Consider the following 15,472-nt stretch of genomic DNA (forward strand, 5'->3'; position numbering starts at 1 on the left):
TATTTTTGCATTTTTTGGTACCTGAGCTTTTATGCGTTGATCGAAGTTCTAAACCCTTCTGTATATTCTGTATGCCAATTGCGTTTTGTACCTTCTTCTGTTACTGTTTGCACCTTGGATCATTTATGTGCTCAATAAAAGTTTATTTTCTTGAAAAAAAAAAAAACACATAGCTACCAAGAATCATCTCTGGTTAGAGCTACATGTCAAATAGAAGGAAAATGTTAATTTAAAGGAAACACACTGTTTAGCAACCATGCTGACAGCAAGCTGGCCAAGAATGAATCAGCCAGCTTGCTGTCAGCATACAACTGTTTTAGTATTGCAGTTTACTTCTTCATAAAAGAAAATATTAAAATGTAAACATTAACATAAATGTCTAAACCTCAAATTAAAGTACAACTAAAGGCAAAACTTTTTTTTTTTGTTTTGGATAGAGTGGAGATGGATTAAAACATCTGTCTTGTAGTGTTAAACTATGCCTCAAATATACCTTATCTGTGATCTGTTCTAGCCAGTCACGTGATCTCTGGCTGCTCTCCTCCTCCGATATAAACGGCTACAGCAGGAGGGGCTGAGCGGACAGCAGTATTATTTACTGGCAAAGGTTCAGGTTCTCTTATTTACCAATGGGTATAGTGCAATATCCTTCTTGTGGATAGTAATTCTCATAACCATCCCCAAAGTGGTCTACAAGCTATTCACTTTCATTTCATTACAGAGAACAAAGAGGCATTCTTTACATCTGGAGAAAAAGAAATACATATAAGGTTGTATGATGGCTTTATCACCGTAAGAGCTGTGAAATGTGGAATAGACTCTCTCAAGAACTAGTTCTGTGCTGCTCAGTTGATTGTTTTAACAAAGACCTGAATGCATTCCCTAAATGCACAAAATATAACTTTATATTAACATTTATAGGTAGGTATTGGTAACAGGAAATATCCAATTGCCTTGGGAGCAGGAAAGTTGGAGTAGGAAGCCTGACTGCTGGAGTAAATTTGACCATACATTTCTTTGCCTCTATGGAGGTTTTCCATTTATTTAGTGTATTTATTTTTCTATTGGTTGAACAACATGCCCTATAAAATAAAAAGAGTGAATGGTTAAACAAAACAGACAATATCCGATTCACCAGTATGTGCAAATTCTGACCGTAATACATATGGACCGAAAAACAATAAAGTGACAATGCATGCATTGCAGTGATGAGCAAAACCATAAATCATACAAAAAAAGGTAACAATGAAGTATTTGTGAATGAACTACTAAGACATAAACCATAATTAATGAAATAATAATAATAAAAGATATTATAAATATATTATAGATATAAATAAAATGTTGCACTACAATCAGTGAGCCAATATATATTCCAAAAACAGCTACAAAAGTACAAATGCCCCCATAACTTTCCCAAACATACTGTATGCCATTTCATCAATTATGGTTTATGTCTTAGTGATTGATTCACAAATACTTTATTGATACCTTTTTTGTATGGTTTATGGTTTTGCTCATTACTGCCCCACACATGCATGGTCACTTTATTGTTTAGGTCCATTATGTTTATTATGGTTATAATTTGCACATAATAACTGGTGCATCAAATAGTAGTCTGTTTAAACATTCTCTTCTTTGTAGTTGGTTACGACTCTCCACTATGTGCATGCTCTTGTTTAGAAGTAAAATCTTACTTTGTGGCCAAAGCCACACTGACTCGCATGGCTTTGTGCCTCTCTCACTCTGATTGTATGTGCGATGCTAGGAAGAGCTGTACATGAGATTGTATTTCTATTGGCAACTTAAAAAAAAAAATTACTTTGAGATCCCTTTAAGTCTATGATGATCAACAAAGATAGATTCTTCTCCATTTTTGGATCACCTACTTTTCTCTAGTTTATTGCCATTTATTCATATTTTTAACCATCTAGTATAGAACTTTACATTTAGCAACTTTATTTGTCATGTAGCTCCCCAATCCAACCCACCAGTGTATCTAGGTCGGCTTATAAATTAGTTACATCTAGTAAGGACTTTTTTCAGCTACACATAGCTTTGTATCTTCTACAATCACAGAAATGTTTTGCTTTGGGGAGAATTATGAAACTGTGCCAAAAAAATTATAATGAGAGTGAATATGATACTGCATGTACTAGTAGTTAGTATAGTAATTATAGCTAGTACTGACCAGGCACGTAGTACCTGATGACACTGCAGCCTGTGAGGAGGACACAGGAGGTGGGGAAGCTCGCTCGGTTCTCCTGCAGTAGCCTGTGAGGAGGGCGGAGGACACAGGAGGCAGGGACACTTCCCTCGGATCTCCCGCCGCAACCTGCAACACGGCGAGGACGGGCGGCTGGGAATGACGTCAGTGGCTAGGCAGGAGGTGGGAAAAAGGGTGAGGCTAATGCCCTTGGCTCCATTTTCAAAGAGGTCCACTTGCAATGAGGGGAGGCAGGGCGCAGTGCGCCCGATGATGTCATCTGCCAATCACGATTAAGAAAGTCTGTGTATCGATGCAGATTTGCGGACGGGTGAAGTAAGATGCATCAATTCTACAATTAAATCCAACAACCCTAATATAAATATATATATATATACACACACACACACTGTATATATACAGTATCTCACAAAAGTAAGTACATCCCTCACATTTTTATAAATATTTTATTAGCTCTTTTCATGTGACAACACTGAATAAATTATACTTTGCTACAATGGAAAGTAGTGAGTGTACAGCTTGTTTGGCAGTGTAAATTTGCTGTCCCCTCAAAATGACTCAACACACAGCTATTAATGTCTAAACCACTGGCAACAAAAGTGAGTACACCCCTAAGTAAAAATGTCCAAATTGGGCCCAATTAGCCATTTTCCCTCCCCGGTGTCATGTGACTCATTAGCGTTACAAGGTCTCAGGTGTGAATGGGGGAGCAGGTGTGTTAAATTTGGTGTTATCGCTCTCACTCTCTCATACAGGTCACTGAAAGTCCAACATGGCACCTCATGGCAAAGAACTCTCTGAGGATCTAAAAAAATGAATAGTTGCTCTACACAAAGATGGCCTAGGCTCTAAAAAGATTGCCAAGACCATGAAACTGAGCTGCAGCACAGTGGCCAAGACCATACAGCAGTTTAATAGGACAGGTTCCACTCAGAACAGGCCTCGCCATGGAGTTGAGTGCACATGCTCAGCAACAGATCCAAAGGTTGTCTTTGGGAAATAGACATATGAGTGCTGCCAGCATTGCTGCAGAGGTTGAAGGGGTGGGGGGTTAGCCTGTCAGTGCTCAGACCATACTCCGCACACTACATCAAATTGGTCTGCATGGCTGTTGTCCCAGAAGGAAGCCTCTTCTAAAGATGATGCACAAGAAAGCCTGCAAACAGTTTGCTGAAGACAAGCAGACTAAGGACATGGATTACTGGAACCATGTCCTGTGGACTGATAAGACCAAGATAAACTTATCAGGTTCAGATGGTGTCAAGCGTGTGTGGCGGCAACCAGGTGAGGAGTACACAGACAAGTGTGTTTTTCCTACAGTAAGCAGGGTGGTGGGAGTGTCAGGGGTTGCATGAGTGCCACCGGCACTGGGGAGCTACAGTTCATTGAGGGAAGAAATGACACTTTGCTACAATGTAAAGTAGTGAGTGTACAGCTTGTATAAGAGTGTAAATTTGCTGTCCCCTCAAAATAACTCAACACAACAGCCATTAATGTCTAAACCGTTAAACTTCCTTTGTGGGTTCTTCTCAGCCTAAAAACAAAGACCAGTTAGGAGAGTAAATTAGCATTTGTTATTTGCAAACATGGAAGAGTTGCTTGAATGGAGCGTATGTTGTCCTTCTGAAGAAGGGTAGAGGCTTTGCAAAAAGAGACAATTCCATCTTGCCCAGATGTTCTATTTCCCCTATAATCCAGGTAAACATACAATGTGTCTTCACAATACCAATTTATGAGACCTGGAAATCCTTGTAAACATTGATCAGTTTCGTTTTGGTTTCAGGTGTTGTGGGAATACCAGAAACCCATTGTCCAGAAACTGCAAGGAAACTTTGGCTTTAATTACCTTATCCCCAATTTGTTTGTAGACAAAATTGTTCCAATTCAAAAAAAAAGGATATCTCTGATGGGAAAGTCAAACCTAAATGAAGATATTGGTCTCTGCTTATTTGCAACCTGTTGTAGACAGTCCAAAATTAAAAATGATAAAATGTATATCTTTTTTTTTTTAAAGTTCTGACACTTGAAACGTGTTTATTTTTCCAATGGCTGAAGGTGTGAATTGTTGTCAAAATGCTGGAGTAGAGATGTTAAAGTTGCATTATAACAGAACAGGGTGGTTCCACAAATTTCAAACCTCCCATCCTGTTTTTGGACAGTAACATCTGCGTTTTCCTGGTGATTGGATTAAGGTGTCAGTGTTACCTGTATTATACGGTGAGATATATTCCTGACATTCATTAGGACTGAAGAAATGGGTAAGCTAAGAAATACCTTCAACATTACAGAACAAGTCTAGCTGAATGCAGCTATTGCAAAGTATGGAAGAACATTATGTTAAGGTAATACTGCAATAATAATAAAAAAAATATATTGGCATACTTTAAGTATGCTATACTTACCATCAGAGATGTATAGTAACTAAGTAGAACTACTTCACTACTGTACTTAAGTACCGAAAGGCGGTATCTATACTTTCCTAGAGTAGATTTTTTTCTCCTACTTCCACTTTTACTTCACTACATTTTTTCAATGATTTCAATACTTCTACTCCGATATTTTTTTTTTTTTGTGCTGCATAGTTACTCGTTACAATTATAAAAATTACCACTGCCAGAACAGTAGATGGCAGGTTTCATGAAGCTCAAAACATGTGTATTATCAGCGCATACAAAAATAAATGCTACTGTATGTATAAATAAAAGCTGCATTTGAAATAATAAAAAACAATATGATGTTCAAACTTTTGACTTCTTTCTTTAATAAATACATAACACAGTACTTGTACTTTTACTTTCAGTACTTGAGTAGCAATTCTAACTCTGCTTACCATTTAGCAAAATGCCGATATACAGGCATGTGGCTTTATATGTCTGTTGAAGCACCATGAAACCTGCTAGCCAATAGCATCTCAGCCAATGATACCTTAAGCCATCAGGCCCTAGCAGATCTACATTCTCACATCAGCAAAATTAAGTTTCAGCAATAACAGGCAGTCAGTTGTGAACACATGGCTCAAAAGCCTAAATCTTCTAAATTTTGTGAATGTTGGTTGGTGTAAATTGGTTGTTGTTGTTGGAGCCTGCCATTATTGACTTTTCATTCTACAAATGTTAGTTGTGCTGCTCACTTTTTGCTTCCATAATTTGACTCCAACCAAGCATGCAAGTAAGATGTTCTATGTTTACGGTAACGTTTGAATCTGCATACAGTACTTTTCTGATCCAGTGACTTCAAAAGTACTGAAGCCAATGGCTAAACAAAAAAGCCAACTAGCCATCATTTCCAGAAGGAGATTAGCAAAGATAGCCTCCATGTTTCGTTCTGGAAAAGTTTACGTTATAGAAGAAAAAACAATATCTGCTGGGTTACAAATTGTACAATTTCAGGAGGTGTATGCCACCTTCTTAAATGCTACTTGTTACTTAATATTCAGACTTCAATTGAGAGCTAATAGAATACCTTAACCTCACTTCCAGGGCTCTGACTACAGATTTGTAGCTCTCCTACACATGCCATTCTGCTTGCCCTTCCTCTCTCTGTCAATTCACAAGAATGATTTGTATTTTGCGAATGGGTTGACAAAATACAAAGCATTCTGTGACTGGACAAGAGAAGGGGACAGGCTGAGAAACAACAGATTGACTGCTGTGTAGGAGAGCTACAAGTCTTCTGTCAGAGCCCAGTAAGTGTAGTGAAAGCAAAAGTGTATACTGTAAAAAGTATGCACACTTCAGGAAGAGGCATACACTATTTGTAAGCCTGTAGATTAAAAAAAGAAAGTTTCCTCTTTTCCTGGAGTTCTGCCTTAACTGAGGCTGCCTGCATTAAGGCACAACTGTCTAAGGCAGAGGTGTCAAACTCAATTTCATTGCGGGCCACATCCCCATTATGGTCGCCCTCAGAGGGCCAGTTCTATCTGTAGCCCTCCGCTATCAGAAGTCAAGAGCCCCCATCATCTCATCCCTTACATGACAGTGTATCCCCTTTACCATGTGCTGCTGCTGGGAAGAAGCTGGAGGCAGAGCTTGGAAGCATCAACTGCAGTGTCTGGAGGAGGGCCGGAGTCAGCTGCTGGAGTCTGCTGAATGCTAAGACCAGTGGAGGTGGAGAGGAGGGGGTGCTGCGGCTGCACAGAGAGGTGCAGGATCTGTAGGAGGAGTTGTGTCTTCCTCTCTGCTGCCAACAGCTAAGTTGGGGGGTCCTCTCTGCAGCTACAGGGGGAAGCACAGGATCTGGCAGAGGAGATCTGTCCTCTCTGCTGCCATTTGCTGAGACAAAGTGGGGGCAGAGATGAGGGAGATGCAGCAGCTGCAGGAGAGGTGCGAGGGCCACATGAAATGGCCTGGAGGGCCGGCCCACGGGCCTTGTGTTTGACACCTGTGGTCTAAGGCCTCCTGCACACTGGTTTCTTGTAAACACTGTTTATTCTGATAGATCAACGTTATAAACGCACCTAAGCTGCATTTCTTCAAAACAGTCTAGGTGAGTTTATCAAAATTTAACAGAGTTTGGAGTTTGGGAGTTTATTTATTTCATTGGCCAGCAGTTTAATTTTTCTGGCCATTGAAATAAACAAACTCTGAAGTGCTAAACGTGCTAGAGATTATGCGAGTTTATGAGCGTTTAACAGCATTCAGCGGTTTTTGTGATCCCGCTCCTGAATGCGATTTTAGGGTGTTCAGAAAACAGCCTATAAACTCCTATTCTGATAAACTGCTAAAAATGTCCATGTGTAGCATGGACACATAGGGGTAAAATCAGGTGCAGCTATACATGGTAGCCAATCAGCTTCTAACTTAAGCTTGTTCAATTAAGCTTTAACGGAAAAAAAAAAAAAAAGGAAGCTGATTGGTTTCTATGCAGAGCTGCACCAGATTTTGCACTCCCCAGTTTTAGTAAATCAACACCATAGGATCACATAGAGGGGAGTTTAAGGGCAGAAAAAAAAGCGCCCAAACTTACAAAAACGTGAGATTAACAGAAGCAGTGTGCATGAGGCCTTATTCTTTGTTTAATTTAATTTTGTTTTCATTCTTTGTAATATTTGCTTTTAAACACATCACATACATATAGTGAAAGATACAATCTTGCAGTAAGTGTGATCACCATTAGGATCATTTTCCAAGTACACTAGGTAAATGTGATATATTTTTGAAAAGCAAAACAATGTGGTAAAGTTTAGAATCAATGCCAAATAATGTGATATGATACAGCCCTTACATGTACTACTGTGTTTCTAATAATTCTTTGGAATGAGTAATTCGATTTTATAGTTGGTCCCTTTATAGCACTTGCTAATAAAGTGGTTATAAGCCCCAAACGAAATTGAATTAAAGCCTCCCTATTACATTATAAACAATAGGTTTGTTTTATGTGTGTCCTTTATTAATTAGCAAAATGCAAATTAATTACTTATAGCATACTTAAGTGGATATAGTGGCAATATGGGGCAAATAGACACAGTTGATTGCCCCATATTGATACTAGATCACCTGAAATCTGCTATAAGCAAGTAAGTAATTTGCATTTTGCAAAGTAGGGGCTAGCCTGAGAGGGATTACTTTGAAGCATTTGGCCAGCTTCAATTTATATTGCAATGTATGTGGACCAAAAATCCCTGTCTTTGTGCAGTTTGCTGAAAACGTTTAAGGATGTATGGCAAAGTGTGCAGAAGGTTTATTCAGAATTTTTAGTATGCACCCCTAATACACCAGGCAGAGTTCTCTTCCCTACTGCAGCTTTTTCCTCCTTTTCTGTGAATGGTGGACAGCATTCGAAGAAAAAATATAGGTGGAGCGGTGGCCGTTTTGGTGGAGACTAAGAAAGAAGGAATGCCTGTGATTGGCTGCAGCTGCAACAAAGGGGCCCTAGCCTGTCCCCAGTAATTAGCAGAGCAGAACTTGTATTGGGTACAGTGCAGCCTCAGATTGTAACTTTGCCCACCAGCACCAGGAGAGAGGAAAGAAAAGGAAGCTCATGGTGCATTGGAAAACAGGGGGTCTGGGTAAGTATGAGACACTTAAATGCTGCTGCTATGCTTTCCATGTTGCACCTGACTCAGAAAAACTGCCGCCACTAAAAACCCAGCACCGATGGACTGGTATTAATCCATTGGCCAGTGGCTCAGATTGGACTCTGTTATTTACAGAATAGTCTACCTAAGTAATATGGTTAGCTGTCTAATATTGTTTTATTTTGACATCCTTTGACTGTATTTGTGCTAATTGCATTTTTGAGTTACTTACTATTATTGTTGTACTACTCACTATATTCCCACACTGGGCCATTGCTCTCCATTAGAGCTAATTTTAAGCCACACCCTTCTGTGTTGGCACTGTATGTAGCTTTTATCCTATATCTAGCACGCAGTGGAAAGCATTACATACAACCACACCACCCATGCCTATTATATATCATTGTTAGTAAAATAAATCCAAATTTACCAGATATTTTAAAATTGGCCATGGTTATCTACACATATGGCAAAATCTCAGCCACTCCTGGTGGAGAAGTTTTAAAAAAATGGAAAAGTCTGAGATATCCAGTAGAGAAAAAATTATATATATATATATATATATATATATATATATATATTTCAAAAAACGGGAATAGGGAAAAAGGGGGGAGGATGGGGGCAATGGACAATGAGGGAAGACAAGGAAGTTGGGACTTTAAATGAGACCGGTGCAATAGAGTCTCCATCCCTGATGTATACATAAAAAATGAAAGAACATCTAGTGTTCAAAGCAAAAAGCGTGGGACTTTAAATGAGGTGTGGCCAGTGCACACCTCATTTAAAGTCCCACGCTTTTTGCTTTGAACACTAGATGTTCTTTCATTTTTTATATATATATATATATATATATATATACACATATATATATATATATATATATATATATATATATATATACACACAGTATCTCACAAAAGTGAGTACACCCCTCACATTTTTGTAAATATTTTATTATATCTTTTCATGTGACAACATTGAAGAAATGACACTGTGCTACAATGTGAAGTAGAGAGTGTACAGCTTGTATAACAGTGTAAATTTGCTGTCCCCTCAAAATACCTCAAAACACAGCCATTAATTTCTAAACCGCTGGCAACAAAAGTGAGTACACCCCTTATTGAAAATGTCCAAATTGGGCCCAATTAGCCGTTTTCCCTCCCTGTGTGTCATGTGACTTGTTAGTGTTACATAGTTACATAGTTACATAGTAGGTGAGGTTGAATAAAGACAATAGTCCATCCAGTTCAACCTATGTAGGTGTGTGTGGCCGTAATCATCTCACATAGCCCTGAATGTTCTGATCCTTGAGATGTACGTCTAAGAGTCTTTTGAAAGCCACCATACTTCCCGCAGAAACCACCTCTTGTGGTAGAGAATTCCACAATCTTGTAGCCCTAACAGTAAAGAACCCCCCACGTTGCCTGAGGTTAAAACGCTTCTCCTCTTATCGCATTGTATGCCCTCGAGTCCTCATGCAATCCCTTCGACTGAACAGCTTATTTTCTAAGCTGAGATCCCCATTGAGATATTTAAAAATTGCTATCATGTCCCCCCTCAGGCGTCTCTTCTCCAGGGAGAATAAATCAAGCGATTGCAGACGCTCTTCATAATTAAGGTCCTCCAATCCCCTAATTAGTTTAGTATCCCTTCTCTGGACTCTCTCCAGCTCCAACACATCCCTCTTGAGGACCGGCGACCAGAACTGGACAGAATACTCCAGATGCGGTCGGACCAGAGTTTTATAAAGTGGAAGGATTATAGACTTATCTCTGGAATACATACCTTTCTTGGTATGCATGCTAATATTCTGCCGGCTTTGGCAGCTGCCGCTTGACATTGCATGCTATTGCCTAGCAGGGCCGTCTTTAATATTAATTGGACCCTGGGCAAACATTTTCTTGGGCCCCCCCTAACAATTTAGCCCCCCATCATTACACAGATCTCCCTCTCCCATACTACGCCCATCGTTACATGGGACCCCCATTCATACTACCCCCCATAATTACACAGAACCCCCACCCCCTATACTACCCCCATCACTACACAGGACCCCTCCCCCTTACTACCCCCCATTATTACACAGGACCCCTCCCGCATACTACCCCCATCATTACACAGCCCCCCCCCCCTTTCCATACTACGCTGCCACTCATGAACCAACAGCCCGCTGCTGTTTCTGCAGAAAAGTGTGGAGAAGCAGGGAGGGGGGTTATTGCTGAGGGTGGAGAGGTAGATGTGAGGTTAGTTGTTGAGGTTTAAGTGGGGGGGGGTTATTGGTGAGGGTGGAGAGGTAGATGTGAGGTTAATTGTTGAGGGTGGAGAAGTAGGGAAGGGGGGTTATTGCTGAGGGTAAAGAGGTGGATGGGAGGTAATTGTTGAGTGTGGATAAGTAGGGAGGGGGGTTATTGCTGAGGGTGGAGAGGTAGATGTGAGGTTAGTTGTTGAGGTTGAAGTGGGGGGGGGGGGTTATTGGTGAGGGTGGAGAGGTAGATGTGAGGTTAATTGTTGAGGGTGGAGAAGTAGGGAAGGGGGGGTTATTGCTGAGGGTAAAGAGGTGGATGGGAGGTAATTGTTGAGGGTCGAGAAGTAGGGAGGGGGGTTATTGCTGAGGGTGGAGAAGCAGGAGGGGGGTTTATTGTTGAGGGTAGAGAAGTAGGGAGGGAGGTTTATTGTTGAGGGTAGAGAAGTAGGGAGGGGGGTTTATTGTTGAGGGTGGAGAAACAGGAAAGGGGGGTTATTGTTGGGGGTGGAGAGACAGGGAGAGGGTTATTGTTGGGGGGAGGCAGGGATTATTGTTGGGGGGAAGAGGCAGGAAGAGGGGTTATTGTTAGGAAAGGAGAGGCAGGGAGAGGGGTTATTGTTAGAGGTGGAGAGGTAGGGAGGGGGTTATTGTTAGGGGGGGAGAGGCACGGAGAGGGGTTATTGTTGAGGCTTGAGAGTCAGGGAGGGGGTTATTGTTAGGGGGGGGCAAGGAGAGGGGTTATTGCTGGGGATGGAGAGGCAGGGAGGGGGTTATTGTTAGAGGGGGAGAGGCAAGGAGAGGGGTTATTGTTGGGGGTGGAGAAGCAGGGAGAGGGATTATTGTTGGGGGTGGAGAGGCAGGGCGAGGGGTTATTTTTGGGGGTGGAGAGGGGCAGGGAGGGGGTTATTGTTAGGGCGGGGATATTGTTGGGGGTTGAAAAGCAGGGAGGGAGTTATTGTTAAGGAGGAAGAGGGGTTGTTGGTGATGGAGAGGCAGAGAGGGGGGTTATTGCTGAGGGTGCCAAAAACTCCAAGAAGTTCTGCAGCAGCAGCCAATCACTGACCTGCGCTACAACACCCAGCAGTCCTGCCCTCCCCCCTACAAGAAGTTCTGCAGCAGCAGCCAATTACTGCCTGCACTACAACACCCAGCAGCCCTGCCCATCCCCCTCCAAGAAGTTCTGCAGCAGCAGCCAATTACTGCCTGCACTACAACAACCAGCAGCCCTGCCCATCCCCCTCCAAGAAGTTCTGCAGCAGCAGCAGCCAATTACTGTCTGCACTACAACACCCAGCAGCCCTGCTCTCCCCCCTCCAAGAAGTTCTGCAGCAGCTGAGACTCCCTGGGAAGTTATCAGAGGTAGTGGGAGGGGGAGTCTGGCTCAGTGCAGGACACATTCTCTCTGGAGGGAGAAAGTCTACTCACTGTGCAGAACGAAGTCATCCAGCAGCCGCCCGCAGAGGAGGGATGGGAGGGTCGGAAAGCAGCACATTGCCGAGGAAGAGACTCAGTCCACTCAGACTGAGCTAAGGGGAGGGGAGGGGCTAGTAGGAGACACTGCAGGGACATGACTTAACCTGTGCTGAGCTGGATGGAAACAAGGAGAAAACGAATCTACTTGACTTACCAGCGCGGGCTCAAGGGACAGTTGCTTTGGGCCCTACAGCAATGAATGGGCCCTGGGCAGCTGCCCCCTTTTGCCCTATGTTAAAGACGGCCCTGTTGCCTAGTCTATCATCAACCAAGACTCCCAGATCTTTCTCCATTTTTGATTCCCCCAAGGGTTCCCCTCCTAATGTGTATTGTGCTTTTATGTTTACAGTCCCCCAGTGCAAAACCTTACACTTCTCCACATTAAACCTCATTTGCCAAGTCGTTGCCCATTCCGTTATTTTGTCCAGGTCATCCTGTAGGATATCTGCTTCATGCTGTGCAGTTATTGCCCTGCCTAATTTTGTGTCATCTGCAAAAACTGATATCGAACTACTGATCCCGTCCTCAATGCTGTTTATGAATAAATTGAACAAGGTTGGTCCCAGGACTGAGCCTTGGGGCACCCCGCTTACTACCTCAGACCAGTCTGAGTATGCGCTGTTTATTACCACCCTTTGGACACACCCTTTTAGCCAGTTCCGTATCCAAGAGCAAACCCTGCTGTTGATACCTGCAGACCTTATTTTATAAATTAAGCGCTTATGGGGAACTGTATCAAACGCCTTAGCGAAATCCAAGTACACCACATCCACTGGTCTGCCCCTATCTAGCTCACAGCTCACCTCCTTGTAGAATGCTAATAGATTGGTTTGACAAGAACGCCCATTTGTAAATCCGTGCTGATTACTGCTGATGATGTTGTTGTCTTTAGCAAACTCTACGATATAGTCCCTTATCATCCCCTCCAGAAGTTTACATACTACTGATGTCAAACTGACAGGCCTATAATTTCCCGGGATATGCCTCTGGCCCTTTTTGAATATCGGAATCATGTTTGCTTTCCTCCACTCCCCTGGTACATCTCCTGTCCTAATACTGTCCGCAAAGATCAGGAACAGTGGTCTGGATATAACCTTACTGAGTTCCTTGAGTACTCTCGGATGTACGCCATCCGGGCCTGGTGATTTGTTTGTGTTAAGTTTATCCAGCCTTTCCCTGATTTCACCCTCTGTAAACCATAGTAGCAAGTCCTGTGTATTACTACTAACCATACAGTCATGGTCAGTGTACCCCTCCGTTTCCTGTGTAAATACTGACGAGAAAAAAGCATTCAGCACGGTTGCTTTTTCAGTGTCCCCTGTAACCATCCTCCCATCCTCGTTGATTATGTGTGCAATATGCTCTGTCCTAGTTTTTTTGCTGTTGATATATTTAAAGAATTTCTTTGGTTTTTTTTTACTATCCTCCGCTATTTGTCTCTGAAAGTTTATTTTAGCCATCTTGATTTCGTGTTTACTTTTCTTATTTGCCTCCTTGTATTGGTCGAAAGCCGATACTGTGCCCTCTGATTTATATTTCCTGAAGGCCAATTTTTTTCCCCTAATAAGTTTTTTAACGCTATGGTTTAGCCAGCCAGGTTTGGTTTTATCTCTTCTAAATTTATTTCCCATAGGAATGCACTGCAAGATGCATTTGCTTAATATGTTCCTAAAGCATTAACATTTTTCCTCTGTGGTCAGGGATCCCAGGGTTTGGTCCCAGTTTACCCTTTCCATCAAGGAGTATAATTTTGGAAAGTTTGCCCTTCTGAAGTTTAGGGTTCTTATGTTCCCCACTTGCTGTGTTATATTGTTATTTACACTAAATGTGATCATCCTGTGATCGCTAGAGCCCAGGTTGTCCTGGACTCCTACCTCCGAGATTAGGTCTGGGTCATTAGTGATCAATAGATCCAGGACTGCGTTTTCTCTAGTCGGAGAATCCACCAACTGTGACATGTAATTATCCTGTAAGGTTTCCGTGAATAGACGGGCCTTCTGTGAGTGTGTAGTCCCCTCTATCCAGTCAATGTCGGGATAATTGAAGTCACCCAATATGATGACTGATCCTGACCTTGTTACAAGGTCTCAGGTATGAATGGGGGAGCAGGTGTGTAAAATTTGGTGTTATCGCTCTCACTCTCTCATACTGGTCACTGGAAGTCCAACATGGCACCTCATGACAAAGAACTCTCGGAGGATCTGAAAAAATGAATCGTTGCTCTACACAAAGATGGCCTAGGCTATAAGAAGGTTGCCAAGACCATGAAACTGAGCTGCAGCACAGTGGCCAAGGCCATTCAGCAGTTTAACAGGACAGGTTCCACTCAAAACAGGCCTCTCCATGGTCGACCAAAGGAGTTGAGTGCACGTGCTTAGTGTCAGATCCAAAGGTTGTCTTTGGGAAATAGACATGAGTGCTGCCAGCATTGCTGCAGAGGTTGAAGGGGTGGGGGGTCAGCCTGTCAGTGTTCAGACCATACGCCGCACACTGCATCAAATTGGTCTGCATGGCTGTCGTCCCAGAAGGAAGCGTCTTCTGAAGACGATGCACAAGAAAGCCCGCAAACAGTTTGCTGAAGATAAGCAGACTAAGTATATGGATTACTGGAACCAGGTTCTGTGGTCCGATGAGACCAAGATAAACTTATTAGGTTCAGATGGTGTTAAGCATGTGCGGTAGCAACCAGATGAGGAGTACAAAGACAAGCGTGTCTTGCCTACAGTCAAGCATGGTGGTGGGAGTGTCATGATCTGGGGCTGCATGAGTGCTCCCGACACTGGGGAGCTACAGTTCATTGAGGGAACCATGATAACCAACATGTACTGTGACATACTGAAGCAGAGCATGATCCCCTTCCTTTCAGAGAGACTGGGCCGCAAGGCAGTATTCCAACATGATAACGACCCCAAACACACCTCCAAGATGACCACTGCCTTGCTAAGGAAGCTGAGGATAAAGGTGATGGACTGGCCAAGCATGTCTCCAGACCTAAACCCTATTAAGCATCTGTGGGGCATCCTCAAAAAGGTCTTTAACATCCACCAGCTCCGCAATGTCTTCATGGAGGAGTGGAAGAGGACTCCAGTGGAAACCTGTGAAGCACAGGTGAACTCCATGCCCAAGAGGGTTAAGGCAGTGCTGGAAAATAATAGTGGCCATACAAAATATTGACACTCTAGGGCCAATTTGGACATTTTAAATTAGGGGGTGTACTCACTTTTGTTTCTAGTGGATTAGACATTAATGGTTGTGTGTTGAGTTATTTTGGGGGGACAGCAAATTTACACTGTTATACAAGCTGCACACTCACTACTTTACATTGTAGCAAAGTGTCATATTTTTTCAGTGTTGTCACATGAAAATATATAATACAATATTTACAAATGTGAGGTGAGTACTCACTTTTGTGAGATACTGTATATATATATATATATATATATATATACTGTACAGACTGTATATAAAACACACACACAGTATAAATATATACTGTATATACAAATATATA

This window comes from Pelophylax lessonae, assembly GCF_965119305.1.
Source record: "Pelophylax lessonae genome assembly, chromosome: 3".
Taxonomy (NCBI): domain Eukaryota; kingdom Metazoa; phylum Chordata; class Amphibia; order Anura; family Ranidae; genus Pelophylax; species Pelophylax lessonae.